Source organism: Bos indicus x Bos taurus, chromosome X (assembly GCF_003369695.1).
Source record: "Bos indicus x Bos taurus breed Angus x Brahman F1 hybrid chromosome X, Bos_hybrid_MaternalHap_v2.0, whole genome shotgun sequence".
NCBI classification, from domain to species: Eukaryota; Metazoa; Chordata; class Mammalia; order Artiodactyla; family Bovidae; genus Bos; species Bos indicus x Bos taurus.
The window spans coordinates 10067905-10094709 of NC_040105.1; positions in this window are offsets into that span (position 1 = coordinate 10067905).

Consider the following 26805-nt stretch of genomic DNA (forward strand, 5'->3'; position numbering starts at 1 on the left):
ATGGATTTTTAAACAATACTTAAGACCTATAGGGAATTTGAAACACATGGAAGAGCATGATCATGAAAGCCCTTATGAACTTCATCCTCAGCCAAGCCAAAGTTGCTGTTAATATTTTGATGTATTTCCTTCTAGTGTTTTTTCTCTATGTCTGCATATTTTCATAAACACTTGTCCCTCTTTTAAAAACCTAGGTTATTATGGATATGTAATTTTGTTTCCTTTTTTCATGTCATGTGGTCATTTAGCTACATTAACCCCCATCTTCTACAATGTGGTTATTGATGGCTCTGTTCACTGTAAGAACATGCCATATGTATTTAAAAATTACTCTTGAGGGATGCTCCAAAGGTCTACAATTTTTCTCCAGGATAAACAACACTGTAATGAACATCTCTTTTCATAGACTTTAGCCTGTTTCTCTGAATATTGGCCAAGCATAGGACCCTGGAAATAAAAATTCCAAGTACAAAAGGTGTAAATACTTTTGAGGCTGTTGATGCAGATTGTCAGACCACCCTCCAAAATGGCTATACCAGTTTACAGTCACTTAAGGTTTTCTTTATTTTTATTGTCAAATGATCCTTGATACTGAGGACTAATAGTGCCCATGCAGTGTCTCAAGAGAAGGAGCTGGTTTGTGCTTTTCAATCAGGAATTTCAAGATCCAAGAGGAAAACTCATCAGAAGTGCAGCTGAGGGTGCTTCCTAAGGTAGTTCTAGAAGGAAATGACCCTTCCAGGACCATTTCAGCAGAATGACTGACTTTACCAAAGAGACTGACACAAAATACCCTCAACTTGAACATGAGTAAGATATATACCTCATCCAAAAGTTCCCTTAGGTCCTCCAAAGCCATACTTCTTTACTCAAGTCAGGGTTCATGACAGGGTAGCCAGTGAGGGTTTGAGGTTTCAGTAAGGGGAGGGCACACGTGTTCCTGATGAGCCCTGGCATAAAGGAAAGCAAATGGACAAGCTGACCTTTGAGGTCATTCAGTTGGTGCACCCCGTGTACTGGGCAGCTCGAGGTTGGTCCTTTTTGCTTCTGGCCACAACTGACTGCATCAGTGTTTTTCCCCTTGGGATAATAAAACCCATCGCTTTCCCAAGGGATCCTTGGGGTTGAATTGGTGCTTATCAAAGGTTTAGAGGAGGAGACCCAACAGTGTGTGCAAATGGTTGATAGGGAGTCCCAGCCCATGGCACAGTTGTCTAAAGAGGTCTTGGGTTGCTCACAGAACCAGATTGGGGTTAACAGCCTGCATCCTTTCAGAGTTCCTGGGGGTGATTGTGCAAGAGACTCGTGATCTGATCACAAGAGCAAAGAGAGTGCTTGTGTTGCCGATAACAAAGAATTACACAAGGCCTGGAACAAATGCCAATGTTTTAAAACACTTGGCGGAAATTTAAACTGCAAGGCATTTTATCATCTCAGGCCATCGCTGAGAGGGGCCAGCTGAAGCTACCCAGTCCACAGCCTTTTACAAGCACTGGCCTTTGTAAATGGGGCTTTGAAAACCAGCTGAACTGTAGCTGGCTTTGCAGAGTGTTTAAGCTGGTCGGCTTACAGCAGTACAAATTGGCAGCGTGGCAAGAAAGAAAACTGAAATTCAACTCAACACTGGGATCGAAAAAGAGACTCAAATGTCGCCAACACTGGGGTGCGGCTTTTCTGCTAATTATGTTTTGTCAAACAAGGGTTGAAAATGTCAGCCTTGATCCAGGGTTCAGCTCCTCTGGTGGCCAATAGTGGTGGGGCCCCAGTTGAAATAATGAGAAGCAAGTTCGAAACACCATTTGGTTGATTTCAAGACTTCCTGGGGCTGACGTTGAAACCACAATGTTCTTTCTGGGGCACTGAGAAGAGCCAATCACATTTGAGGTTTCGCAGCCTCTTCTGCCCATATTTGGCTGTAATCTTGCTTCATTCAACTAGATTTATAATACATGCACTTGAAAAGCAAGGCTTTGAGAAGTATGCGTATGTCTCTCCCCGTTATGAAAGACGTTTTATCTTGATGCCTTTGGGCCTGCCCGCCAATGTCTAGGGCAGCTTCAAAGTGAAGAAAGGAACCAGTGTAGAAAATTTAATTTTTACTTTTATTTATTTATGTTTTAAAGTTTCCATCACAGTCTCTGGCTTTATAGCATTTACCTGAAAATATATAGAAAACAGAAACTAGGTTTGTTTAAATAACCAGAGGTGGCTTAGGAGATGATGGGGATGTGCAAGGCGTGTCACAGGCTTTATTGCATTTTATCTATGATGTATAGGAGACTCGTTCCTCAGAGCCTCTGAGAAATAAATGCATCCTTTAAAGTTTCTGCTTAAGGGTTGATTTAAAAAGCATGATCAAATCTTGTGGAGCGATAACGACACAAATAGGATAAAGTGCATTCTGCCTTTTTCCAGTGAATATTAATATTTATCATCCAGTTTATATGCACTGTTCATTTCATTCTCACCACAGTCCCACAAAGATCCTGTGCTTCTCCACATTTTACACAAACTTTCCCAAGGGGTCTGGGCGAGTTAATAAGCAGTGGAGGCTAGTGGCCACTCCAGCCGTCAGCTGCCCACGCCCCTCACTCTTAATGCTCCGTCACTCTACTTCATTGACATGTTTTCCTGTGTTTACAGGTAGGAACAGAGAGGCCTTGTGTGTATGTGTGAGTTGCTCAGTCGTGTCCAACTCTTTGCGACCCCATGGACTGAGGCCCGTCAATCTCTGTCCATGAGATTCTCCAGGCAAGAATACTGGAGTGGGTTGCCATTCACTTCTCCAGGAGATCTTCCCAACCCAGGGATCGAACCCATGTCTCCTGCATTGCAGGTGGATTCTTTAACATCTGAGCCACCAGGGAAGCCACAGAATGGCACCAGGGGCCCCCATCTCTAAGACATTGACCTTCTCCAACTCTCAGGACCCTGTGGAAAGAAAGTGGTGAGGTTGTTCGGCTTGTCTCAGGCCTGAGGGTGGGAAAGTTCTCAGTGACCCCCTAGGAGATTGCATCCAGAATTGTCTGGTCAGAGAGGAGCCAACCACCCAGCAGCTGAGCCCCTCACTCAGGGCCCCAGTCTCAGGAAACCCCCTCTAGAAGGTCCTCCTCAGTGATTCTAGAGATACAGGGGCTATAGCAGAGACCCAGCAACATGGTCCATCTGTGTTCTTAAAACTGAGAAAGAGGAGGGAGGTGGCCAAGTAGCCCAGCCTCCCCTGTGACCACACGGGCCCCCACATCCTCCCTGCAGAGCAGTGGTGCTCAGCTGGGGCACTTTGGCCCCCCGGGGGACATTTGGCAATGTTTGGAGACATTTTGGGTTGTCACAGCAGTGGAGAGGGTGCTACTGTCACCTAGTGGGTGGAGACACGGGATGCTGCTCAACAGCGTATAGTGCGTAGGGCAGCCCCTACCCTCCACCACAAAGAGTGATGTGGCGCCAGGTGTCACTAGTGCTGTGGTGAGAAACCCTGCGTGACAGTTTTGCTTTGGTGCATCCCACCCACAGTTCTGAGGGAGCCCTATCTGGGGCTTCTTCAAAGAGACATTCTGCAACCAGGAAGCTAGCAGCTCATACAACTAGGCAGACGGCAGAGCCATCCCTACAGATTTTAACTCATTGCATCTTTCTTCCTGACAGAGAGAGGTCAGTGTTCACCTCTGGTTACAGTCATCAGGACCAAGGTAGGAGCTGACCCTAGGTAGTAGGCTACATCATGCCCCACAAAGATCAGGTCCTAATCCCTGGAGCCTATAACTGTTAGCCGATATGAAGGAAAAGAATGGTCTTTGTGGTTGTGGTTAAGCTAAGGGTCTTGACATGGGGAGATGATCCCTCATTATCTGAGTGGCCCATGCATGCCATCGTGAGTGCCCTTATAAGAAGGAGAGAGGGGGAGGCACGACACATGACACACACACAGTGGAGAAGGTAGTGTGATAAAAGAGGTAGAAAGTGGAGTGATGGGGCCACAAGCCAAGGGATGCAGGCAGTCAACAGAAGCTGGAAGAAGCAAAGAACAGGTTCTACCCTAGAGCCTCCTAGAGGAGCGTGATGCTACGACACCTTGATTTTGGCCCAGTGATACTGACTGGAAACTTCTGGCCTCCTGAATCATGTGAATAAATTTATGTTGTTTTAGGCCACCAAGTTTGTGATAATTTGGTACAGCAGACCTAGGAAACTAAAACACCCTGATAGTCCTTGAGCCCCCATGTGGATCATTTGAGGCTGAGGGACAAACTCTTCCAGCACAGACAAAGCCAGAGCCCTTCTGGGGTAGGATTTGAGGGGGAGAACGGCCACTGTCTTTGTACTACCCTCCCTTTGAGTTACCGTCGCCTATGAGAACATGGCACCTACCTTCCTTCCGCCCAGTTTGATTGATTATGAAGCCTCCCAAGGCATCAAACACAGGGTGGGTGCTCAACCCATGGAGAATGTGTGCTTTCTCCAGCCGGTCTATGAGGAATGTTACTGAAATGTTACTTTTTATTGCCTGGCAGTCAAGCAGCTCAAAGCTAGGTCTGATGCTTATAAACAGGAATCCCTATACATTCTGTCAGGCCTTCAGCACCTGGCCATAGACACCATCAGTATCCTTTGTTTTTAAATGGGGGTAAATTTTACACACAGTAAAGTGCATGTATCTTAAGTGTACAGCCTGATGAGTGTTTGCCTGTGTATATCAATGCCTCCTGGTAACCACGCATGTATCAAGATACAGAATCTTTCCAGTTACCCCAGAAAGTTCCCTTGTTCCCCTATCCCACACTCCTCACACTCCAGTGAACCCCATTAATGACCTTTGCTGGTTTGTGAACTTCATAGAAATGAACTCATACAGAACATAACTTTGGCATCTGGCTTCTTTCTCTCCACATAATGTTTTTGCAATTTATCTGTGTGGTTGCATGTATCAGTAGTTTTTTTCCAAAAACTGCTGTGTATTATTCCATTGTAAGGATGTGCCACAATTTGTTTATCCATTCTTTTGTTGATGAACATTTGAATCCTTTCCAGTTTGGGCTGATTGGAAATAAAACTGCTCTGAGCATTGTATTCTATAGCCCTGTGCTTCTGTCTTTCTTGGTTATGGGAAAGGCCATAGGGAAGGCGTCTGTTTAACTTTATAGAAATTAGTATCACTAGTCTTGATTTAGATACAAGAAAATAGATTTTTAGCAACAGTAGCAACAGTCTATCTGTACTTATTTTCCCAATTCCATCCATTATAGTAATTTCTTAAAGAAACAGGATGTCTCATGCTTGGCTAACTGTATCAGTGGTAGAGAAAGTCGGAGGGTCAGGAGCCATGAAAATACTGATAGAACAAATGCCCATCCATTTAAAACATCCTGAGGTCTTTTTCTGCTCACTCACACCAACCCGTATCATGCCAGCAGCTGGGCTTTCCTGGCATTGGGATTGAACACACTGCTCACACAGACAGGATTCCTGTGAAAGAAAATATTGTAAGAGGAAAATGTGCTCTGTAGTGAAGCCCTGATTGAAACGGCAGCTGCAGGCAGTGAGGAGTATGTGGCATCTGTAGACCAAGGGCAATCAGATACTTCTCTGGTGTCTGTTCGGAGCATTTTTTAAAAATTTGAGTATAGTAGCTTTACAATGTTGTATTAGTTTCTGCTGTATAATAAAGTGAATCAGCTGGGCATGTATGCATGCTGAGTTACTTCAGTTGTGGCCAACTCTTTGCGACCCTATGGACTGTAGCCCACCAGGCTCCTCTGTCCATGGGATTCTCCAGGCAAGAATACTGAAGTGGGTTGCCATGCCTTCCTCCAAGAATCTTCTGTATGTACACATATATCCCCTCCCTGTTGGACCCCTCCCACCTCCCTCGCCGATCTGAGTACCCAAAGATGTCTTCTTTCTCCGACACATTCTCCTGCCACATCCACAGCTCTCCTGATGCCTGGGCACAAAGAGATGTCTGGCCTTCTCAGCTGCCAGCTCCCTTCAGAAGTGAATTCCTGAGCACTAGTTGCTCCCTACTCGAGCACCGCTGAGTTCTAGAAACCTGTGACAGCTCTGCAAAAGTGACTAGAGAAGGGGAAACTTTTTAAAGGCCCTATAATGTCATCATAACACTATAGAATGAAGGTTGAGATGCCAAAGGAAAGACCAGAAATGTCCAAACTTGTCTTTCCATGAGGTATACTTTACGATGGCTGTTACTCATTGTGAGTCAAATTCCTTTCACCTAAGTAGATGCTTCATCAAATTTCTCTAATGATGCACCATGTTTGTTTTCAGATTAACTTCATCCCACCCTTTCTGCTATTTAAAACTTCTCTCTTTACCCCTGAGTTGCATCTTCTCTTGTGTGTAAAGTCATTTAGTCATGTCTGACTTCTTGTGACCCCATAGACTGTAGCCCACCAGGCTCCTCTATCCATGGCATTCTCCAGGCAAGAATACTGGAGTGAGTTCCCATTTCCTTCTCCAGGGGATCTTCCCGACTCAGGGATCGAACCCATGACTCTTAGGTCTCCTACGCTGGCAGGTGGGTTCTTTACCACTGAGCCACCTGGGAAGCCCGAGGTGCATATTATACTTCCCCAAATGGCAGCTTGGTGTAATTATACATTCCTTGGTTCTTCCTTTCAGAATCTGAGATGCCACTTCTGGGATCCAATCTACTTCATCTGTGTCTCATAATTTACTTGGTTTTCCTAAGTCCTCATACTGTCCTTTGCCCCTTTCTTCCCATTTATGGGAGAAAAATGGCCATGTCTTTGTGGCACCAGTCAGACTGCTTGATATAAGAAATATCAATCACCCAGGTTGTATTTTTCACACCAGAAAATTAAAATAATGGGGTTCTTCTTTCTTTTAAAAATTTTTTCTTATTCTTTTGTTGTTGTTATACATTTATTTTTCCTTTGCTCTCCTCTTGTGTAGATAGATGTTTCTGGACAGAAATAAATCACCTGAAGTATTTTTTTTTTAGGGGGGAGTAGGCAGGCCTGTTTATAAGAGCGCAAATTCTATTCACAATGACTCCATCCTCATGACCTAGTCACCTCCCAAAGCCCTACTTCCAAATGCTATCCCACTGAGGGTTAAGATTTCAACACATGAATTTTGAGAAGACACAAAATGTGGTCCACTGCATGAATTATTCCTAGAAATGGGAGTGCTGAGTTGCATGCTAAGTGCATGTTCAGCTTACAGGAAACTGCCAGTTTTCTAAAGTGGCAGTACCATTTAAATTCCCACTGGTGATGTATAAGATTTCCAGTTGCTTCACATCCTTGGCACCATTGTCAGTTTCTAGAAAAAATGGCAGACATTCTCATGGGTTTGTAGTGGCATCTCCTTGTGGGTTTAGTTCATATTTCCCTGATGACCAATGATGTTGAACATCTCTTCCTGTGCTCATTTGCTATCGGCATCTCTTCTTTAGTGAAGTGTGTGATCAAATGTTCTGGTCCTTTGAAAACTGAGTTGTTTCTTTTTATTACTGGAATGTGAGAGTTTTCCAGATGTTTCTAGATGTGAGTCCTTTGTCAGATAGATGATTTGTGAATATTTTCTCCTAGTCTTGCTTTGACTTTTCATTTTCTTACCAGGGTCCTTTTGTACACTCTCATCTTCAGAGGTTGGGATTGTTTCTTGACCTACTCTCAACCCTTCCACCATCTTGGACAGTAGGACAAGGAGCTAGGAGGTGCCACTGGCTTTGGTCTGATTCATAATACTCTGGCTTTATGGTAATGTCAGTCTCCTAAAAGAAGAATATTGGCCTCAACAGTGGAGACTCCAGTCTCTAACTACAGTGTGCACAGAATAATCTGGAAAGTTTGGTGAATATGCAGATATCCAAGCTCCGCTCCTGGAAATGTTTATTCAATAATGTGAGGTGAGCTGCAGCTTGTTGCAATAGTCAATAAGCAGTCAAATTTTTGTGATAGAAGTGGCTTTGGGATGATCTTTGAAGAAACCTTGAAACTCTAAGGCCACTGACCTTGTGTGGTTTCTACTGTGGTCATGATTCAAAGTCTATGTCCAGGCTACACAAAATGGCGTGGAATGTCAGAGGAGAGAGATGTTACCACACAGCTCGACAAAAAAAGAGAAGAAACACCAAGAAGGCAGGAATTTTAGGACATTTTTACTAAACATTCGCCAATTGCTTCATTCATCTTTCTCTGCTATTTTCAGTTCAGTTCAGTTCAGTCACTCAGTTGTGTCCGACTCTTTGTGACTCCACGAATCCCAGCACGCCAGGCCTCCCTGTCCATCACCAACTCCCGGAGTTCACTCAGATTCACGTCCATCGAGTCAGAGATGCCATCCAGCCATCAAATCCTCTGTTGTTCCCTTCTCCTCCTGCCCCCAATCCCTCCCAGCATCAGAGTCTTTTCCAATGAGTCAACTCTTTGCATGAGGTGGCCAAAGTACTGGAGTTTCAGCTTTAGCATCATTCCTTCCAAAGAAATCCCAGGGCTGATCTCCTTCAGAATGGACTGGTTGGATCTCCTTGCAGTCCAAGGGACTCTCAAGAGTCTTCTCCAACACCACAGTTCAAAAGCATCAATTCTTTGGCGCTCAGCCTTCTTCACATTCCAACTCTCACATCCATACATGACCACTGGAAAAACCGCAGCCTTGACTAGACGGACCTTAGTTGGAAAAGTAATGTCTCTGCTTTTGAATATGCTATCTAGGTTGGTCATAACTTTTCTTCCAAGGAGCAAGCGTCTTTTAACTTCATGGCTGCAGTCACCATCTGCAGTGATTTTGGAGCCCCCAAAAATAAAGTCTGACACTGTTTCCACTGTTTCCCTATCTATTTCCCATGAAATGATGGGACCAGATGCCATGATCTTTGTTTTCTGGATGTTGAGCTTTAAGTCAACTTTTTCACTCTCCACTTTCACCTTCATCAAGAGGCTTTTTAGTTCCTCTTCACTTTCTGACATAAGGGTGGTGTCATCTGCATGCTGCTGCTGCTAAGTCACTTGTGTCTGACTCTGTGTGACCCCATAGAACGCAGCCCACCAGGCTCCCCCGTCCCTGGGATTCTCCAGGCAAGAACACTGGAGTGGGTTGCCATTTCCTTCTCCAATTCAAGAAAGTGAAAAGTGAAAGTGAAGTCACTCAGTCGTGTCCGACTCTTCGAGATCCCATGGACTGCAGCCTACCAGGCTCCTCCGTCCATGGGATTTTCCAAGCAAGAGTACTGGAGTGGGGAGCCATCACCTTCTCTGGTCATCTGCATATCTGAGGTTATTGATACTTCTTCCGGCAATCTTGATTCCAGCTTGTGCTTCTTCCAGCCCAGCGTTTCTCATGATGTACTCTGCATAGAAGTTAAATAAGTAGGGTGACAATATACAGCCTTGACGTACTCCTTTTCCTATTTGGAACCAGTCAGTTGTTCCATGTCCAGTTCTAACTGTTGCTTCCTGACCTGCATACACATTTCTCAAGAGGCAGGTCAGGTGGTCTGGTATCTCTTTCAGAGATTTCCACAGTTTATTGCGATCTGCTATTTTAGGCACACTTTAATTTGGGCAGACATCTTTTAAAAGTGCTTTTCAAATGTGATACTTTATTTGTATCACAAATAAAGGGAAAAGGTAGCTGATAAACAAGTAAATGATTACATATTAATAAATGTCAATAAATTCTTCACCTTGATCCTGAATAATAACCTTTTGTCCTTACATCAAGTCCTGAGCCACCAGAGATGGTGCAGCAGATTCCAGTCCATGTTTTTTCAGATCCTCTAGACTTACCGGAAATCATCCTGAACTTTTCACCAGAGACGTGTGGAATGTCTTTGGTTTTACAATAAACATTTCTTTTGGACAAAAGCAGAACTTATTCTGTGCATTTTCAAACAAATCCATGGAGGATGTTGGGGTTTGAATCATTACCATTCTTTACAAAAAAGAAAACACAGACAGTAGCAACAAAACAGCAACTTTACAGAATCCAGTCAGCCAGCTGTGTGGACTGTATAACACGAAACAATCAGTCGGTCTGAAGTTTTTCCTGAATTGAACAATGTATTCTGACGTTGCATAATTACAACCAGCATGATTTAAGTTTTAGCTGCAGACAGAAACCAATTGGGACTGACCTTTCTGCCTTAATTAATCAAATGTTACCGTTCAAACTTGTACCTCTCAGCTGAAATCATTCTCAAGGCCTGTTGTTTTAATGCTGTGGTGGGTTGATTCTTTATATACAGCTAGTTAACGAATCTTCTAGGATAATTAAGGCACCTCACATTCTAGCAGGCACCAGTGATCAATGATGGTTAATTAAAGATGGTGGAGTACGAAGACGCCTGCTACCTGGAGGCAGGGAGTGTGGATTCTACTGCTCGCTTGAGCTGAACTGTGCCTTCTTAAGCTTTCATGAGTGGAGATCCTTATGGAAACATCAATTTAGAAGAACACTAAAACCAAAGTGGTTATCTGCTCTCTCCAAATATAATCCATCCCTCCTGAAAAGCTAGCAAACAAAACAATCCTAACAATAGAATCGTTTATGTAATTCCCATACAAAGGGGACCCGAAATCAGGAAGCTGAAGGATTCAATGAGGTAAGCAGAGAATTATTTTCTTTATTCTAAAACATTATTCAAGTTATATATAATTCATGTTGAAAATGAGAAAATAAAGAAAAGACCAATCAATCAATAAAATCAATTAAAACTCAACTACTCAGTGAAAACTGCTGTTAATTGTGGTACATGTTCTCCCATGGATCCATGTGTTTATTATATTTATGTTTCAAATAACTGCTGTCCTGACATCTACTACTTTGAGATAGTGCTAGATTCCCAAGTTTCTTGCACTCCAGTAAATATGCATCTTCATCATCTGTTTAAATGGCCAAACTGTATTCCATGGTAGGCTTGTCAATATTAACAACTAACTACATAGAGTACTTCCTATGTGTCCGGCTCTGTTCTAAGCACCATACCATCTCCGTGAGGTCAATATTATGACTGCTCCTGTTTTACAAACTGGGAAACTGAGTTAAGAAGAGGTTAGTTAACTTGGTTTCCGGGGCTCAACTCCAGATGGCCTGGCTTTTGAGTCCAAGTTCCTAACACCCAGCCATATTGCTTCTCACCTTATTCCCTTTGGTTATTTAGGTTATTTATAATGCTTTTCATTCATTTTTTAAAAAATCATCTTGAAGTATAGTTGATTTACAATGTTGTTAATTTCTGCTGTACAGCATAGTGATTCAGTTATAACACATATAAACGTTCTTTTTCATATTCTTTCCCAGTACGATTTTTCACAGGCTATTGAATATTTCATTCTTTTAAACAGCACAGATCAATTTAAACCTCTGTTTCCTCACAAGACAGGTGGTGAAAGGTGGCGGCAAAATGGGGAGCACTGATGATGACTGTTCAGTAACAAAGTACTAGGGGGAGATTCTGTTGGGTAAGAACAGAGGTGTTCACTCTCATGATAAAAATGAGAAAAATCTATAAAATCTCCTAATACTCAATGGAGGGGGGATTTTCAGGCCCATGCAGAGGCACATTTGCGGGACTGCAGGAGAGATGGACTCTACTTGTGTCCTTGGATCTACGGAGGAGAAAAGAGCAACTGCCAAGTGTGAGAGAGCAGCCATGGGGATCAAAATACAGAATTAATATTCTGCAGGCTGAACTTTAACCGATTGCAGAGAGAGAGGAGAGAGAGACAGTAAAGTCTTCAGCAATTAGAATGTCAGCTTTAAGAGGAGGAAGTGAGTATTCATTTGGGACTGGGTGTGTCACAATGTGGAATTCGAGCAAAGGATGACTCACAGCAGATCAGCAGATGGTGGAAGTTGGGGGGCGGGCAGGGATGGGAGAAGGAAGGGGCCCTGAGAGAGCCAGGGTCACAGGCATTACTAGCTCACTGTGGACACAGGGTTTTCTTTACTTAGGTCTGCATATTAAGTTACAGAACAGACAGAGGGAGGTGAAGTGGGGGAGGTTGCTAGTGAACAAGTGAATAGGTAGATAAGTACATTCACTATAAAGAGTGACAAGAATCCCAATAGACCTTTCTCCAAAGAAGCCCTTCAAATGGCTCATATCCCCAGGAAAAGGGGATATTACACAAAACTTCACACTCATGAGGGTGGCTGGACTCAGAAAGACAGATGATAAGCAACCTTGAAGATGTGGAAACACTGGAACCCTCATACACTGCTGTTGGTGCAGCCTTTCTGGAGAGCACTTTGGCACGTCCTTCAAGAGTTAAAGAGAATCAGCATGTGACCAGCAAGTCCTCTCCTAGAGAGAGGAAGACAAGCCACACAAAGCCTTGTAAACAAATGTTCATAGTCACATTATTGATAATAGCCAAGACATGGAAACAGCCCAGATAGCCATCAGTGGATAAATAAACAAAATGTGGTCTACTTATGTAATGGAAGATTTTTGAGTCCTAAAAAGCAATGAAGTACTGACACATGCAGCATCCATGGCTGGGCATGGGTGAACCTTTAAAACATGATGCTGAGTGAAGGAAGGCCCTCACCAAGGCCGTGTATTGTGATTCCACTTATATGAATGTCTGGAATAGGTAAACGCATAAAGATAGATCAACTCTTTGCAACCCCATGGACTATACAGTCCATGAAATTCTCCAGGCCAGAATACTGGAGTGGGTAGCCACTCCCTTCTCCAGGGGATCTTCCTAACCCAGGGGTTGAACCCAGGTCTCCTGCATTGCAGGTGGATTCTTTACCAGTTGAGCCACCAGGGAAGCCCAAACCCATAAAGACAGATTGTAGATTGGGGATTGCCAGGAGCTGGGGATATGGAAGAATGAGGTGCGTGCTCAGTCACTTCAGTCATGTCCGACTCTGTGCAACCCCATGGACTGTAGCTTGCCAGGCTCCTCTATCCATGGGGTTCTCCAGGCAAGAATACTAGAGTGCTTTGCCATTTCCTTCTGCAGGGAATCTTCCAGACCCAGGGATTGAACTTGCATCTCCTATGTCTCCTTCATTGGCAGGCAGGTTCTTTACCATTAGTGCCACCTGGGAAGCAAGGAGGAATGCTAAGTCACTTCAGTCGTGTCCGACTCTGTGCGATCCCATAGACGGCAGCCCACCAGGCTCCCCCGTCCCTGGGATTCTCCAGGCAAGAACACTGGAGTGGGCTGCCATTTCCTTCTCCAAAGCATGAAAGTGAAAAGTGAAAGTGAAGTCGCTCAGTCATGTCCGACTCTTAGCGACCCCATGGATTGCAGCCTAACAGGCTCCTTCGTCCATGGGATTTTCCAAGCAAGAGTACTGGAGTGGGGTGCCATTGCCTTCTCCAAAGGAGGAATGAGTGGTTACTAATTGGTGTGTTTCCTGTTGGGGTGATAAAGATGTTCTATTCAGTAGACTTGTTGGCTGTTATGGTTGCACATGACTATGGATATACTAATAAGCATTGAACTGTACACTTCAGAAGGATGGATTGTATGGTTTGTGATTGTATCTTAACAGAGGGCACGGTGCTAAGTGAAATAAGTCAGACAGAAAAACAAATATTGTGTGATCTCACTTATATGTGGAACCTCAAAAGCTGAACTCATAGAAACAGAGAGTGGAATGGTGCTTGACAGGGGAGGGCAGGGATATGGAGCTGTTGGTCAAAGCATACAAACTTCCAGTTATCAGATGAATAAGGACTGGAGATCTAATGTAATGCATGGTGAGTAAGTTATCAATACTGTAGTGTACACTACAAATTTTCTAAGAGAGGAGATCTTAAATTTCTCTACCAAAAAAAGAATGTAATTATGTGAGGTGATGGAGGTGTTGGCTAACCCTATTGTGGTAATCATTTCACAATATATACATGTATCAAATCAACCCATTGAACATTTTAAACTAACACAATGTTGGATGTCAGTGATACCTCAATAAGGCTGGGAAAAGAGGAGTCATGAAGTGAATGGAGGGAGAAACACAGCCCCTCAGGCATAAATGGCCATGTGTGGTCCAGGGATGAGAGAGGAGGCCTGGGTGATTCTGTGCCAAAAGGCTGAAGGGATATCCAAGAGCTGAGGTTGAGGGGTCTGGCAGTTGCCATAGGTAATTATGGGTACTGTGGGATTATGTTCAAAGGACAATGAGAAGTCTTTAAAGGCTATAAAACCCAGCAGTTACATAATCTAAGTTGTATTTTAAATAGCACTCTCTTCTTGAATTGCTAGGGCAGAAATAGATTGCTGTTATAGCTGATAAAACCAGATAGACATCATTAAAGTTAAAATTTGAGAGTTAAAATTAGCACACGGTTTTCTTCTTTGAATTTATTATGCATGCTCAGAAAATGAGGCCAGCAAAATTCTTACCCACTAATAGCACAAAAGGAGTGCATTGTCATGTAAATAATACTGTAAGCTTTCGACTTTTTACCTGGACTTCATTCTGTTGCTTCTAGAAATTAATACCTACCAAACACAAGTGAAGAATCACACTCTTTTATCACTGTTCAGCAGCATATGAATATCAAATACAGATTTGGTTTAATTGCGTTTAATAGAAAGAGTGCATGGAAGCATCCCTGGCAGAGGTCATGAGGGGGAGTACCAAAACTTAGCTGCTTGTTGAACACAGAATCCTTTTGGCGTCTTGGTTGAAACTGTGAAGTTACTGGAACTAATGACTGAATTTCAGAGGTTCTGAGGTTCACACTCCCAGATGAGAAGAGTTTGGCTTTTGTGGCCACAGGGAGGGCAAGAGAAGATTTCAGGCAACAGGGAACACAGCTGTAGTGCATAAAGACAGCTGAGAATGTGCATACATCCTTGGGCATCAACTCAGGGCCCAGGCAATGGGAAAGGACAAGCTTGGGGGCACCAGCCAGGGTCCCAAAGATGTCCAGGTTTTTGAGCATCCATTCCTAGTTCCTTCAGAGTGCAAGGCCTATGAAGCCTCTGGAAAATCCAGGTTCTCTTTTGCAAATGGCAGCATCATTGGAAAGAAACTTATCTTTAAGGCTCCTGACTGTGACATTAGCAAAACAAACAAACAAACAAATGCAGGGACAGCACTCAAAAACAATTACAATAGAAGATTTAGGTACCCTCCTCCCCCAACCTGCCTCACGCAAGCACCATTCTAGGGACCTTCAAATACACTAAAACCTGGTGAAGAGAATCCACAGGGCTGCAGAGAAGGAGCCTGAATTCTTCTTAAGTTAATTACCATTATCTTTTTTGAAATCATCTTTATTGGAATATAGTTGGTTTACAGTGTTGGGTTAGTTTCAGGTGCACAGCAAAATGAATCAGTTATACATATACGTATATCCATTCTTCTGTAGATTCTTTTCCCATATAGACCATCACATCTTAGAAAAATGAAGAGTCTCTGAAAGATAACATCTTGTAGGCCTGGAGTGTTTATAACAGGCGCTTTTTTTTTTGAGGCAAGGAAAAATGACTTTATTTGGAAAGCCAGCTTGTAACTGGCTTCTTGAAAGATGTTACTGATCTGCCCATGAGTGCCTTTCCAAGCTTTCCTTGGGTTTTTGCTGGGAAAGGAAAATTTGTTTTCCTATTAAAATACTGGACCCCAAGGGGAAGAGCTATGTCTCAGTGAGTGATAAATAAGGAAAGGGGATATAATGCATTCAACAATTAAAAAAAAAATTGAACTGTAGTTGATTTACAATCTTGCATTAGTTTCAGGTATATACAGTAGGTCTTTGTTGGTTATCTACTTCAGAAATAGTAGTGTGTATGTTAACCCCAGACTCCTCATTCCCCACCTAACCCTGCCCCTCCGCCAATTTCCCTTTTGGTAACTGTAAACTCAGCTGCAGCAGCAAGCTTGTTTTCAAAATCTGTGAGTCTGTTTCTGTTTTGTAAATAAGTTTATTTATGTGTGTGTGCGTACTAAATTGCTTCAGTCGTGTCTGATTCTTTGTGATCCTATGTATGACTGTAGCCCACCAGGCTCCTCAGTCCATGGGATTTTCCAGGCAAGATTACTGTAGTGGGTTGCCAATGCCCTCTTTTAGGAGATCTTCTTGACCCAGGAATTGAAACTGCATCTCTTTCATCTCCTGCATTGGGAGGCGGGTTCTTTACCACTGGTGCCACTTGGAATGCCCCAAGTTTATTTATATCTTAAAAAAAAATTAGATTCCATATATGCGTGATATTATGATATTTGTTTTTATCTGATTTACTTCATTTAGTATGATAATCTCTAGGTCTATTCATGTTGCTGCTGCTAAGTCGCTTCAGTTGTGTCTGACTCTGTGCAACCCCATAGATGAGCCCACCAGGCTCCCCCGTCCCTGGGATTCTCCAGGCAAGAACACTGGAGTGGGTTGCCATTTCCTTCTCCAATGCAAGAAAGTGAAAAGTGAAAGTGAAGTCGCTCAGTCATGTCTGACTCTTCATGACCCCGTGGACTGCAGCCTACCTGGCTCCTCCATCCATGGGATTTTCCAGGCGAGAATACTGGAGTGGGGTGCCATTTCCTTCTCCACCATGTTGCTGCAAATGGCATTATTTCCTTTTTATGGCTGAGTAACATTCCCTTGTGTATATGTACCACATCCTCTTTATCCATTCCTCTGTCGATGGACATTTAGGTTGCTTCCACATCTTTGTTATTGTTAATAGTGCTGAAATGAACATAGGGGTGCATGTATCTTTTCAAATTATAGTTTTCTCTGGGTATATGCCCAGGAGTGGGATTGCTGAATCATATGGTAGTTCTAGTTTTAATTTTTTAAAGAACCTCCATAATATTCCCCAGACTTCCCTGTTGACTCAGACGGTAAAGCCTCTGTCTGCAATGTGGAGACCGGGGTTTGATCCCTGGGTTGGGAAGACCTCGTGGAGAAGGAAATGGCAACCCACTCCAGTATTCTCGCCTGGAAAATCCCACGGACAGAGGAGCCTCTTAGGCTGCATGGGGTTGCAAAGAGTCGGACACAACTGAGCAACTTCACTTTCACTCACATAGTATTCCCCATAGTGGTTGTACCAATTTACATTCCCACCAACACTGTAGGAAGGTTCCCTTTTCTCCATGTTCTCTCCAGCATTTATTGTTTGTAGACTTTTAGATGATGGCCATTCTGACTGGCGTGAGGTAATACCTAGTTGTACTTTGAATTTACATTTCTCTGATAATTAGTGATGTTGAGCATCTTTTCATTTACTTTTTGGCTATCTCTATGTCTTCTTTTAGGTCTTCTGCCTATTTTTTTTGATTGGGTTGTTTGGTTTTTTGACAGAGCTATATGAGCTGTGTGTACATTTTGGAGATTAATCCCTTGTCAGTAGCTTTGTTTGCAAATATTTTCTCCCATTTGGTGGGTTGTCTTTTCACTTTGTTTATGGTTTCTTTTGCTATGCAAAAGCTTTTAAGTTTAATTAGGTCCCATTTGCTTATTTTTGTTTCTATTTTCATTAAGAGGTGGAATAAAAAAAGATATTGCTGTGATTTACATCAAAGAGTGTTCTGCCCATGTTTTTCTCTAAGAGTTTTATAGTGTCTGGTCTTACATTTAGGTCTTTGATCCATTTTGAGCTTATTTTTGTGTATGGTGTTAGAAAGTGTTCTAATTTCATTCTTTTACACGTAGTTGTCCACTTTTCCCAGCAACACTTATTGAAAAAACTGTGATTTCTCTATATACTCTTGCCTCTTTTGTCATAGGTTAGCCATAGGTTTGTGGGTTTATTTCTGGGCTTTCCATCCTATTCTATTAATCAGTTTTTGTGCCAGTACCATACTGTTTTGATTACTATAACTATGTAGTATAGTCTGAAATCAGGGAGCCTGATTCCTCCAGCTCTGTTTCTCTTACCCAGCATTGCTTTAGTTATTTGGGGTATTTTGTGTTTCCATACAAATTCAAATTTTTTTGTTGTTGTTCTTGGACTCCTTTTCTTGTTGGAGGATATCAGAGATGGTATCTTCTTATGTCTATGGATTCCTTATACTACACATAACCCTAATAACAAGCTACTTCACTCCTGTTTCTAAAAAATTACAGTGGAAAATGAAGAGCATTCTGAAACCTTATGAACACAAAGAGTTTAAGTTCATGGAAACTTAAATGTAGAAGTTCGTGAAGTCATCATCAGGTTGTACTTAAGTAAAAGTCTAGAAATTAATTAAGGAAAAATAGCATCACAGTGGTTATGGCTTCTATTTCATGTCAACAGGACTTAGAAGTTCTTGCAGCGAGTGGGTTGGCACCCAGGGTATTACTGACTTGTGGTTCACCTCTTTGGGCACAGAATTGTAACAGACAATGAAATATGAAGTCTACTTCAGTTTAGTTCAAGTTATATCACATCCTTGGAAGAGAAAGAATTTAGGGTATTATGTTTTGCTCACTTCTACCATCTTCTCGCTTGTTTACAGAAATCCTTTATGCCTCAGTGTGAACTTTCCAAAGCATTCCACAGTGCTGTTGGGTGATAAGTTCTCTTTGGTTGTTTTTGTATCAGAGCTCATGAAAAATGGAGATTGGCAGTGTTCCCCTATCACAGTCCAAAACCTAAAACGAGCAGTTAAATTCTACATATCCATGCCTCTCTCCCCCTCATCTTCCACTCCAGACTTTGAGTAGGAATATACTCTGCTTCTCCCTATAATTTCTCCCCAGGCTGACTATCTTCCTTGTAGGACAGGGGTCAGTACGCTCTAGCCTGGGGCCCAACCCCACCCACTGTCTGTGTTTTATGGCCTGTGAGATGAGAAGGGTTTGTACTTTTGGGAATGATTTTAAGAAATCAGAAGGTGAATATTCTGGGTAACAAAGAGTTGGACACGACTGAGCGACTGAACTGAACTGAATATTTCATGGCATATGAAAATTATATCAAATTCCAATCTGTGTCCACAAACTTTATACTGTAACCCAGCAGGCACAATCACTTTCGTGTTGCCTAAGGCTGCTTTCAAGCTAGAAGGCAGAGTTGAGTAGTTGTGACAGAGACGGTGTCCCCACAAAGCCAAAAACATTGACTAACTGAACTGTTACAGAAAAAGTTTACTGACCCCTGTTCTAGAAGTTTTATTAGACCCTAAAAGTTTGCTGTGAGCCGCTAACATGGCCCAAGAGAGATCAGTGGTTCAAAGTTGGAGCAACTGATCCCCATCTACAGTGACTCACTACTGTGGCCCTGACTCCCCAACAACTCTCATTTCAGGCTCTCTCTGGTCACTAAAATATCACGTCCTTCTCCGCTGGGAAAGATGCTGAAAGGGGATGCACAGAGGGCTGCATGTAGGAGAGAAAAGAAGGATGTAGTGAGCTAATGTCCTTACCAATATGGTCTAGACGATGCTTCTCACACTGTAACATGCATTTCTATTACCCAGAGATCTTGTCAAAATGCAGAGTCTGATTTAAGGGGGCCTGAGGTGGGGCTTGAGATTCTGCATTTCTCTCCAGCTTCCAAGTGATGCTGGTGCTCTTGGTCCACACCACACTCTGAGTGGTCAGGACCTTCTCTACCCTTGCCTGTCCCACTGACCTGGTCCCATTTTCATCTTTGAATTTCTGGAATACCCATAAATACGTTATTAGGTGGTGATGGTTGGCTTATATATTAGATCTTCTTATTTCATCTTCTTACCTCATGCTTTATATGTCTTATCAGAAATAGTGTTTTCTAGAACTGGGATAATAAGTCTCTCCTCCATTAACCGAATCATGAAATGGACTAAGTTTGCCTTCACTCCCTGATCCTCTTGTCTTTTCTGATCCCCTAGTTTCATAGGGGCCCCAGGCAGAAGCCTCTTAAGGCTTCCTACTCTCTTTTTATTCCTGGCGTGGATCCTCCATTCTAGTTCCTTCCATGACTCTTGGGCCTCCAGGAGGCCCTTCTGTGCTCCCATGTGATGAACACTGAGTCCTAAAGAATGTTGGGGAGCAAGCACGCCAGCTTCCTCATTTGGCTGGCAAGCACACCAGGACCTAAAGAATTGGGGTGAGGCTCCCCAGGTAACCAAGCAGAGACCAGGAAGCCAAGGCCGCCAACTTTCAGCTCTCCAACTTTACTCTCTCAGCCCTCTTCTTCTATCCCAGAAGAGTCCGTCAGATGGCCTAAAAAGTTGCCAACAGTGAAATGGTCTCTGAACATCAGGGTACAGATATGTCACACTCCCCAGTAATGTACTTGTGGTGAAACAGGATCTTTCTGAAGTGATTCTAATGGTCATGACTGTAGATTTCATGATGGGCTCCCTGGGGACAATAGCTTTGAATCTCTGGGCCTTTTTCCACCTCTACATCTTCATTGAGAGGGATTGCTTACCTGGCTTCTTATGTTAGAATGAGAAATTGTGGTAAAATTCACATAAAATTAAAAAGTGAGCAATTCAGTGGCATTTAGTACATCCACAGTATTGTGCAACCATTGCATCTGTCTAGTTCCAGAATGTTTCATCACCCCCAAGGGCAACCTCATACACACACGCATTTACGTCCCATTCTTCCATACTCCCAGCCCCTCGCAACCAGCAGTCAGTTTACTGTCTCTGTGGATTCGCCTGTTCTGGACATTTTGTGTAAATAGAATCATACAATACATGGCCTTTTATGACTGCCTATTTGAGGTTCATCCAAGTTGTACCATATATCAGTTCTTCATTCCTTTTCATGGTGGAATAATATTCTGTTGTATGCATAAACCACAAATTCTTACTTTCAACCACTGATGGACATTGGGGTTGTCTTCACCTTTTCACTATTGTGAACAGTGCTGCTGTGAGCACTGCTGTTTAAGTATCTGTTTGAACCCCTGTTTTCAGTTCTTCTGGGTCATATACTTCAGTGTGGAATTGCTGGGTCATATGGTAATTCTGTGTTTAACTTTTTGAGGCTCCGCATTTCATTTGAGCGGTTTTACAATTCTCCCATTCTGTCCCACTGTTTCACAATAAGGACAAATGAAATAATCAAGCAATGGAGAAATATCTCACTATTTATCTATACCTGTCCTTCATCAAATGCTTTTAGCCAAATGAATATATTTCATTTTATATTATTTATCTTCCCAGTCCACAACTTAATGTAGGAGTTTCTGAAGGACCAGGGATTTGTCCCACGTCAGCAAGCAGGGAAGTGGATGAGGGAACACACAAATCCTGGATAACCGTCAAATTGCCTGTGAATAGTTCAGAATCGAGGTGGGTTTCTTGGGCATGGGACATGTTTTGACATGTTTTGTCATGCAGGGCCTTGCATGCAGAAGGAACCCACACTTGGTTTATTTACGGGCTCTGTCTCTGTCTTGACAATCTTGATAATTTTTGAACAAGGAGCCCTACATTTTCATTTTGGTACTGGACCCCATAAATTATGTAGATGGTCCTATAAAGGACTGCAAGTCTCTCAGGTGGTTGCCAGAGAAGCAGGGGATGGGAGGAGGGGAGAAATAGATGAGGGAGATTAAGAGCTACAAACTTCAGTTACAAATTGAATGAGTCACGGGATTAAGCTTACAGCATGGGGAATATAGTCAATTACATTGTAATAGAAATGGCAACCCACTCCAGTATTCTTGCCTGGAGAATTCCATGGACAGAGGAGCCTGGCAGGCTTTAGTCCATGGGGTTGCAGAGTCAGACACGACTGAGCAACTATCACTCACTCACTAATATTTTGTATGGTGACTGATGGTAACTTGACTTATCATGGTGATTTTTTGGAATGTATATAAATACTGAAACCCTATGTTACACACCTAGAACATAGTGTTGTAGGTCAGTTATATTTCAACTAAAAAAAAATGTAGACACTGGAAAGAAATGCATCAGAATACTAATGGTGATTGTCTCTGGGGGTGTGGAGATTGTGGGTGATTGTTATTTTTTACATGACACTTTTATGTCTTTCTAGTTGTCTGCCGTGAACACATATTGCTTCTGAAATTAGAAAGAAGACAGTTGTTGTTTAGTTGCTAAGTTGTGTCTGACTCTGCAACCCCATGGATTGCAGCACACCAAGAAAATAATAATGTCATTAAAAAAAAGAATTGATAGTTTCCATCTTATATAAATCCTGTACCCTAGACAACAAATTCTAACATCTTAAACAAATTCTAAAATGGGAATAAAAAAGATATGACTGTCACTCCAGGTGGAGGCATTCCAAACGTGGGTGGGTACTAAGTAGAAGGGTGATAAAATGGCTCAATGATATTTAGAAACACAGACAACAGACCAAAGCCAGACAGTTTCCACAAATGAATTTGCTGTGTCGACTCTTGTTGGCCTGAGAAACAAACTCAAAAAAACCTTTGTAGGAACCTGAGCCCAAAAAAGGATGAACAGAGAACACATTCCCTCTGTTGTGTTAGTCACTCAGTCGTGTTGGACTCTCTGCAACCCCACGGACTATAGCCCACCAGGCTCCTCTGTCCATGGGATGCCCTAGCCAAGAATACTGGAGTGGGTTGCTATTTCCTCCTCCAGAAGATCTTCCCCACCCAGAAATCAAACCTGGATCTCCTGTATAGCAGGCAGATTCTTTACCATTTAAGCCACCAGGGATTCCCTCTGCTCTCCAGGAAAAGGTGGGGAGGTTTCTATTCTTTTGCCTTCAAGAAGAACTGAGCAATGCCCCACGGGGTTGGAAGGGCCTGGTAAAGTTGAGAGCAGAATCCAGCCTCAAGAGATGAGCTTTACAGAAAACAGAATAGTTTGGCAGTAGGCTGCTAAGCCTTTCCATTATGTTTTGGCTGCAGAAGTGATCAGCCTTCATGGGCTCAAAGAAAAATTAATGTGTGTCTGATAAGCCTAAACCTGCCCTGCCCTTTCTAGTAGAAGCAGAGGAGGGCCGGGTTTTTTCCCAAGGGTAAACAGGTTTCAAATTCAGGATGGAATCCCAACTGGCCAAAAAGCTGATAGGGCCTCCCTTATCTGCTGCATCTGCTGGCTCTTAACAACCTTTTGCAATTGCTCAATTATGACGTGTCAAAAGAAATCTTGCCAAGAGCACCCTTTTCCCAAGCTTTCCTTAGTTAAAACAGTCTGCACAAGACTAAGAGTGAATAGCTGGCCGCCTCTGTATTTACTCCAAGTGGGTAAGGAAGGTTTCCTAGGAGGAAGATCTTTCAGGAGAATGGTTGGCTAAGTGGTTCTGTCCAGAGGCCTTCCAACAAACCAGATGAGCTGTGACGTGATTATGGAGTTCCGTGGTGTGTTTCAAGGAGAACTCATAAATGGTAGTTAGGCATCAGGCAGCCGTTTGGGGTGAACCCTGTTTCAGGAGGCCACCTCATGTGAAGAGTTGACTCTTTAGAGTCAACTTTGGCCACCTCATGCGAAGAGTTGATTCATTGGAAAAGACTCTGATGCTGGGAGGGATTGGGGGCAGGAGGAGAAGGGGACGACAGAGGATGAGATGGCTGGATGGCATCACTGACTCCATGGACGTGAATCTGAGTGAACTCCAGGAGATGGTGATGGACAGGGAGGCCTGGCGTGCTGCAATTCATGGGGTCACAAAGAGTCGGACACGACTGAGTGACTGAACTGAACTGAACTGATCTGTTTCAGGAGAATCCAAGCTGGATACCAAAAGCAGAAAGACTCACTTTTATAGGGAAAGATGAGTGGAGGGGAGTATTTTGGTGCTAGTAAAAAATATATTTGCAGTTCTTATAATGAGTTTTCTTATATATTTCCTATAACCTCTATCTACAGCCCTGATTTGCCTTTACAGTTCATTGCCTGAGTTTTTTGTTTTTGTTTTTGTTTTTTTAAAGCTTAAGGTAGAAATAACAGGGGCAGGCTCACCTATAGTTCATAATTTTGTCAAGTTTTGTGAGAGGGAGATCCTGTAATACGTTTATTCTCCATTCTTTTAACCTCCACGGCACAAGTTTGGGCTGTTTTCACACAATCTTTTGTTATTCAATTGCTAGGTCATGTCTGACTCTGCGACCCCATGGACTGCAGCATGCCAGGCTTCCCTGCCCTTCAGTATCTCTCAGAGTTAGCTTAAACTCATGTCCATTGAGTCCGTGATGCCATCCAAGACTGCAGCACAAAAGGCCCATCCTGTATCTTTGCATGAGTAATCCACTCCTCAGGTTTTTCCAATGGTATTGATTCTGACCTGCCTGGAATTACTTGAGTTTGATTCTGTTGGAAGGTAAAGTGACACTAGAGTAGCTTTTCTACTTCTCTTTCTCCCTCCTTGAGGGCATGTATCTCATTATATTGACTGTTGTGTTCACAGGGCCCTGTACAAAGCTTAGCATACAGTTAGTGCTTAATAAATGTTTCCTGACTTACCATTGGATTAAGTAAGCAGACAGAGACCCTTTCAAGATCTTTCATAACCCAGTAACTATAGCATCATGGTTCAGAGCAGAGATTATAGAACCAGTTTACTTGGTTTTGTGTCCTAATTCTGTCTCTTCCTACTTGTGACTCTGGTGAAGTTTCTTAACCTCTTATGCCTCAGTTTCAGCATCTTTAAACTGGGTATACTAATAAAATCTATCTTGCAAAGCTATGGGGATTAAATGAGTTAAAACTGACAACAATGCCTGGAAAATTGTAGGCACTCAACTGTTGTTAGCTCCATTATTTACAAAAATGTCCTGATGGCTCACTTCCATGTTCTCCAGCTTTATTCTGTCCCCACTGTTTCCCAACCAAGTAATCTTTCAGTGAAATACTTTCCTATAATAAATCAGGATGTATGCCCTCATCTCTCTTGAGACAGCTGCATTTTGTAGGAGCCAGTGTCTCCAGATATACCCTTGATGAGGTGTGCATGCTAAGTCACTTCAGTCATGTCTAATTCAGTGCGACCATATGGACTGCAGCCCTACAGGCTCCTCTGTCCATGGGATTCTCCAGGCAAGAATACTAGAGTAGGTTGCCATACCCTCCTCTGGGGGAATCTTCTCAACCCACGGATTAAATCTGTGTCTCTTATGTCTCCTGCATTAGCAGACAGGTTCTTTACCAATGCTTAATAGATATCCAACTGGCAAAAAAGGGAAGGGGAAGATGATCTTTGGCAGCCATTTGAAGCTCTTAGGGACTTAGGGATTTATATTTAATACATTTGATGAATCCTTTTCAGTTATCCAACCTAAGAAGGATTTGCTTATGCATGGCTTTGCTTGAATGGCTTTGGTTGATAGCCTGTATTTTCCATTAATTCTAAATTTTAAGATGGGAACCAAGTCAGAAGAGTGAGCTCAAGCTCTTTGACAATACATTTCCTCACATCCCCATCACTTCTGAAAATGTCTGCACATGTTTCTTGTGGGAAGTTTGAGAAATTATAAATATGCCAAGTGCATCTTGACCCATTCTTCCAAGCATATCTCTTAGGCTGCTGCTGCTGCTGCTGCTAAGTTGCTTCAGTCGTGTCCACCTCTGTGCGACCCCATAGACGGCAGCCCACCAGGCTCCCCCATCCCTGGGATTCTCCAGGCAAGAACACTGGAGTGGGTTGCCATTTCCTTCTCCAATGCATGAAAGTGAAAAGTGAAAGTGAAGTCGCTTAGTCGTGCCAAAACTCTTAGCGACCCCATGGACTTCGGAAAGTCTAACTCTGATTGTACTTGACATCCAGGGGAGAAGGACCTGGCAGTGAGCTGACACCTACCAATGCAACCCAGATCTGGAAGCTGGCAGAGGAGAGGCCGAGACCCGGGTGGTGAGTGTTTATAGCTTAAACTTCTTACTGGTTTTTGAAACAGACATTTGTTGGTTTGTACACCCTGCCAGCAGTGGTCACCCCTGAACTCCATCCACCAACACCAGCTCATCTCCGTGGTTTACCATTTACTTCTTTCTTCACATGTTATCAGACTCCACAAACAGTGATCAGGTAGCACTAAACGAGGGCAGGAAGGAAGAAGAAGCAGTATATACAAAATGGTTCACATTGTGGAAGAAAAAAGCAAATCCTACTGGGGTGTAAACTGGAGGAAAAGACTAAAAATTAGCAGAGATTACAACAGGGGTTTAATGTGTAGCTGATTTTTATTTTGTTTGTTATGCACATCTGTATTTTCTTTAAATATCTGTAAAATACTTCTACTTGAAGCACATAAAAAGGAATTAAGTTCTATTTAGAAAGCTCTCCATGTGATATGGGAGAACTGGTTTGTCTAGCATCCCTTGGAGCCAGTTTCCAGCCACACATACCAGGCAGTATCTGGTGGGGAGAAACCCCATCACCTCTCAGTCAGGCATGCTCACAAGGACTTGTTGGGCATCTGTACATCAAACTCCACTCTTAAGAGTTCTGCCCCTGTACTTGCTGGTAATTTCCTGAGAATGCATCCCCAGCCCTCCCCTGTCAACCTCCTTGAGAGATGGAGGCTGAGCCGCATCTGAAGCTTGGAGCAGAACGTCCCAGGAAGGAAGCTGTGTGCTTCCAGCACCCCCGTTCTGCCCATTCCCAGGGCCCTAGGGAACCCCAGAAGGTCAGACTGACCCCCGTGGTACAGGGGCACCGATCAGAGCCTGCCTTCTGCAAATGATTGCACTTTGCTGGTTAGTTTTAGCTTGATAGGTCAATAAAGGGGGGCATCCATGTGGTCATGAACCACCATGATTTCCTTTCTTCAAGATGGTTATGATTTCACAAAAGCTACCTCTTGGGATGGAAGGTTAGACTTGCTGCAGACATTTTACTTTCTTATGAACCTGTGTCTTTGTCTTTTACTTTGGGGAAAGGTGGACTACAGTGCAGCTTATTTTTGAAGCTCCAATGTGGAAGACAAGAGTTAAAATTTCAATATCTGTTGAGCATCCATAGAAACTGTGAGTCAGAGACAGAGC